Source organism: Phoca vitulina, unplaced genomic scaffold, assembly GCF_004348235.1.
Source record: "Phoca vitulina isolate PV1807 unplaced genomic scaffold, GSC_HSeal_1.0 scaffold79, whole genome shotgun sequence".
NCBI classification, from domain to species: domain Eukaryota; kingdom Metazoa; phylum Chordata; class Mammalia; order Carnivora; family Phocidae; genus Phoca; species Phoca vitulina.
In genome coordinates, this window is record NW_022589782.1 from 4866849 (window position 1) to 4872275 (window position 5427).

The 5427-nt window shown below is 53.8% G+C and overlaps 1 protein-coding gene across 3 annotated transcripts in view; it reads right to left on the bottom strand.

The window, feature by feature from the left end:
• Positions 1 to 1186, bottom strand: part of USP42 (ubiquitin specific peptidase 42) — a 49366-nt gene extending 48180 nt beyond the window's left edge. For 2 of the 3 annotated variants that reach the window (XM_032394125.1, XM_032394122.1), the window contains exon 1: positions 347 to 417. The gene's annotated coding sequence lies outside the window, so the exon portion shown is untranslated. Of the gene's footprint in view, positions 1 to 346; positions 418 to 1119 lie in introns of those variants that run through there. The other variant, XM_032394124.1, reaches the window with a different exon arrangement.
• Positions 1187 to 5427: the final 4241 nt, after the last annotated feature.

Sequence of the window (5427 nt, forward strand, 5' to 3'; positions counted from 1 at the left end):
CCGGGCGGCTGGGCTGTGTGCGGCGGCGGCGGCGGCGGCGGCCGAGTGGGACGGTTGAGGGGGGTCTGGCCTCCCCGCGCAGCCCGGCTCTCGGGGCGCCCGACCGCCCCGGCCACCGCCCCCTCCCCAGCGGCCTGGCCCGGCCGGCGGTAGCGGTGCTGCCACCGGCGCCGCGGGGTCCCGGGCGGCCCGCGGCTGCGAAGGGGGCGGCGGGCGAGGGGCCGCGCCAGTCCCCCGCGGGCCGCGCCGGCTCAGGGGCGGCCGGGCCAGCTGCGGCCGAGGCGAGCGGGGCGCTCCGCGGGCCCCACGCCGGCCAGCGGCGGGCGGGAAGGAGGCGGGAGCTTACCTGACCCGGCTCGGCGCTCGCTCCATCCCCCTCGGCCGCCGCCGCCGCCGCCGCCGCACACAGCCCAGCCGCCCGGCGGGGGACAATGACGTGCCTCCATCCGGGCACCGCCGCCGCCGCCTCCGGGTCAGCGCCGCGCCCGCAGCGCCCCGCCGGGCCGCCAGGGGGCGCGCCAGGGCCGCGCCCGCACGCGCCGCCGCCCAGGGGCCGTCGCACAAGAGGCGCGGCGCGCAGTTAACGGGCCGGGCGAGCGCGGGAGGGGCCGTCGTCAAAGCGCCGCGGGCGCAGGCTGGCGCGCGCGTCACTGGAGCGCCGGGGCGCTGCGGGACGGGCGCGCTGATTGGCGGAGCCGAGCCGCGCGGCGCGGGCCGGGGCGGTCTTTCCCCCGAGCCGTCGGCGGGAGCGGACCGTGGGGCGTGCGGCGGTCGCGGGGCTCGAGCCAGGTCCTCGCTGCGCCCGTCCGGCCTGCGCGGGGACGCGGCGGACCAAGCGGACACGGCTCCCGGGGAGCCTCCCTCGCGCGCTGCGCCGCTCGTCCCTCGGCCTAGCGAGCCAGCATTTAAGGACGCCGGAGCCAGCGGGGCGCGAGCTCGTAGTCCGACTTCATAGACTGCGCGACGGGAAGGGGAGAGTTTGAAACCTGGCTCCCGAAGAGGACAGGGCCCTGCCCAGCCCGTCATGATTGCACCTCAGATCCAAGCATTCCACGCTCTTCGGGGCAGCTAGACCAGCTCTGGCTCCCCAGTGCCGGATCCATACCCCCAACCACTTACTGGATGTCTACGCGGCGAGATTGAGCCGAGAGCTATTTAATTCATCGCTGCATCTCTCCTCCTCCACGACCCTGTTTCTCTCTGATGGGTTCTCTGCTTTAAGGACAAGGCACTCTCCTACACTAACCTGAGCCCTTCCCACGCTCTAATCCCTAACACCGAGTCACATCCGACCCTCCCCGAGGCGACCTCCTCGCCACACCCATTCCCTCAGTCTCCTTTCTGATGCTCTCCTCCTAATCTCAACTCCCTTTCCACCCTTATTTTTCTGTGATCTTCTTGATCTTCCTTGATCTTTCAATAACACAGGTCGAACGTTGCTCCCCTCAGAGCCTTCAGCCTCTTTTTGGCCCGCAGAATAGTCTAAACTCCTTCACCTGACATTGAAGCCTCAGTTACCTTTCTTCTTGTGTGTGTCCCCAGCCATAACAGACTTTTTTCCTACAAACACCCCATTCCTACATCTGCTTATAGAAGCCCTGCCCCTGCCTCTTCTTCGTGGAGCCCTGCTTGAATCCCCCATCAGAATCTTATTACTCCCCCTTCCAAGACTGCACATATTTTTATGGTGGCGCTTAGTATTGTTATGGAAAGAAATCACTTGTTGATTACAATATCAGTTGTGTGTTTGGAGCACAACATTGAAGTACTTTGGGGAAACAAAAAGGGAAAAGGTGAATTCCAAACCTCCAAGATTCAGTGCTCACTTTTGGGATTAACACCACAACTTACTTCCTGATGAAGAATGGTTATGGAATATCACCTTGGTGGCCCTTTCAACACTAGTAAGAGATCTGCAAGATCAGAAGGGCTGTAGGGATGGACTCAGTAATTTACTTGCCTTTCCCCCAAATGACTTTGAGATGATTAAATAGAGAATGAGAAGGAATTAAAGAGCCAAATCCTTAATATTCACCTGAGTCTTGTGGTAGTTCAAAATGCTTCCCTTGAAAGTCACACTAGATGTTTGCCTTCTAATTTCATTTTTCCACTCAGTATTCTATTCACAAAGTACCCCCACAGTCTGCCTCTTAATACAGTACCTGAGCAACTTATGTAGGAAGAGGGGTTTTGTTTTTAAGATTTTATTTATTTACTTGACAGACACGGTGAGAGAGGGAACACAAGCAGGGGGAGAGGGAGAGGGAGAAGCAGGCTTCCCACCGAGCAGGGAGCCCGATGCGGGGCTGCATCCCAGGACCCTGGGATCATGACCTGAGCCGAAGGCAGATGCTTAACGACTGAGCCACCCAGGCGCCCCAAGAGGGGTTTTGTTTTGTTTTGTTTTTTAACCATCCCTTAGTTCTCCACCAGAACAGGCTCTTGGGGGCGGGAATACTCAGCCCCCTCCACCCTTCTCTGTGCCTTAAAAGCAAACAGAGGGCCTTTTCCTCTAAAGAATTTCAGTGGAGCAAACTGAACAACATAAGTGGAGAAGTTACAAAGGATATTAGGACTTCAAACAGCTGGGTCTTTGGCTGAGATGGTAAGCCAACTTGCCCCAGAAATTTGTTTTCTTCCAGACCAGCGCTTAATCCAAAGGGAATGCTGTTTGGAGATTTCACTTTGCCTCTGTTCTTACCAACTGTGTGACCTACACAGATTACTCAGCCCATTGCCTTTACCAAAACTGTCTTTATGCTGAAGGCAAACTCACCCCAGGTGCACTACCTCCCAATCCAGATAAAGAACAAAAAGTGTTAAGGGTGATAAGTTAGATTTTCTGAGAACCTCCAGACAACTAGGGAGCCTGTAGTGGATGCTGTAAATGCCCTACCAGACCCCCTTTACTGGCTGATGCACCCATTCCCCCCCACACAGCTGCTATGAGTATTAGCTGCTAATAACTCACAGCTGCCCCTTCTCTTGACAGCTGTCCTTGGCTGAAGGGGGGGAGCTGGTTCACGGGGAGGTTAACCATGCCTACCACTCCCTTACAGCCTACACCAGTGGCCCACTGACAAAGGGGTTCAGAAAGGCCTTGCCTCAACTTGTGACCAGCCTTGGGGTGCAGTGCATGCTCCAAAGCCCCAGTGGGATCAGAGAGAAGTTTGTCTTCCATTACATACTGGTTTGACTCCTTTCCCTGCCCTCTTCCTCCCTTCCCTTTCTCCCCAGAGCACAGTGCATATATAGCACGGGAATCTGAATTCTGTTTCAAGCCCTGCTTCTAAGTTGCCTGGCTTCAGACCGGGTACCAGAAAAGGTCCTAGGAAGCAGAGTCTAAGGATAAGATTCCAGGTGATATGGGAGGCACTAATCTCCATGCCGTTGCATAAGACTCCCACCTAGGGGAAAGTGGGATGGGAAATGAGTAGAAGGGCATGCATTGGCTTATTCAATCTCTCTGGTGTTTGTGAACATCGGGGAAAATAGGCACTGAAAGATCTGTGAAATTCGATGACCACTGCTGCTTTCAAGAAGGAAAATGATAGGGTCCGGGCAATTAGTCATCAATGTAAAGCAAAGCATAAATACCAGAGAGACGTTTTAGTGCCCTGCCATGATGATCATCTGCAGTCAGAGGATAGGCAGGCAATCCCGAGGACCAGGCTCAGGGCTTCACGTTGAAGAAACAGAACTTTAGAAGTGATTGACTTCTCTCAGCCATGGTCAGTCTCCATCACCAAGGTCAGGGCTCTGATTAAGAAGAGGTGGAATACCAAGACTAGGGATAAGATTGCTCTGAACCCTTTGGGCCTTCAGAAGTGGCCCATCCCAGCCCCCCAACCTGAAGACAATGCAGAAGCCTCAAATGAGGCAAGAACCCTATAAGACAATGCATTCTTTAGGATCTGCCCCCATAGCCCCCATGGCCATGAGACCAGTTGCTAAGGTTAAGTCTCATTATGGGGCCTGAATGGACAAGTGTTAGTCCTACTTAGGGAGGAGAGGAATGATACATTGAAGGAGCTGTAGGACCTGGCTGATACATACCAGCAGGACTCTCAGTAAGCCTGTAAATGGATCTCAAGGGGCTAGATCAAGGGTAGGGGAGGGGTAATAAGGGAGAGTTTGTAGATATAGGGGCACCCTCCCACAATTTTGATCTAAACTTTGTCAAGGGCCCCGAGTGGGCCGGTTCTGATACACTGTATGGATGGTATTTGGCAAAAAGAAATGAGCCACATTAAATAAGGACAACACCATGGCTTCCATGGTAGATAGTGGAAGAAGGGCTCAATAGGCCCGGGGAAATGAACTGACTAGCAGAAGAGGCCTGGAAGACACTGCTTCCCAAGGTCATGGGGGGTGGGGGCACCATCGGCTTTGAGAAACTCAGTGGTGGTTGGCATCCGTAGGTCAGAGGGGTAACTGGATCCTAGAGTGACAGAGGCTGGGTGGCAGCATTTACCCCTCAGAAGCAAGGTGGGCATGAGTGGGCAGCAGGGTTAGCACAGCAGAAGGAGCACCTGACTTGCAGGGATCCATGGAGGCCAACAGATCATGGGGCAAGATAGATGGGCAGTCAACAAAGACATACTAACTATGATAACAGATCATGGAGCAAGATAGATGGGCAGTCAACAAAGACATACTATGATAACAGATGATGGAGCAAGATAGATGGGCAGTCAACAAAGACATACTAAATATGATAAATATATATATCATTTGATATAGTCAAAATCACCTTTCCAATTTCACCACCTGAGCCAATTTTCAGATCCAAAACACCCATTCAGTAAGAGAAGCCAGATCCATGGACGTGTACACAATAGCGATTCTCCAAATACTTCACCAAAGAAACCTCTGGCCATTTAATTTGTTTGGGTAACCATAGACTGGGAAAGAGGAATACCTGGATATTTCCAGGCTGTTGGTTTATAGAGATAATAAGGATGGATGGGAACCTAAAGCACCCCAAAGGCTCCCTTTTTGCTAAGGGAGTAAGAACCTACGGGGTCAAGAAATACACTAGGTCTGTGGGCCTACAGTGGTCATTTCCCAAGTTCCCAAACATAATATCCAAATGGTCATACTTACAGGTTGACAGAACCCTCACATTGGTTCCTTGACTTGTAGAGTATGAGTTAGTCTAGTAGAAAAAGCCACATGGAAACCCCCAAACTGCCCTCTCTGGCCAAAAGAGTAACTCTCGGGGGGAATGGCTGAGAATATTAATGTTGTACCTTACGCTTATAAAGGGTGCAAGGCTATTGGTCTCCAAGCACGCCAATTTAATTCACCAGTTCTGGCCCCTGAAAACACTGGATGAGTCAGGGAGGGTGACAATCAACCACTGTGAGCATAACTAGCAAGGACTTCTCTCGCACCAGCTTAATTTCACGACTGCACGCCCTGTCC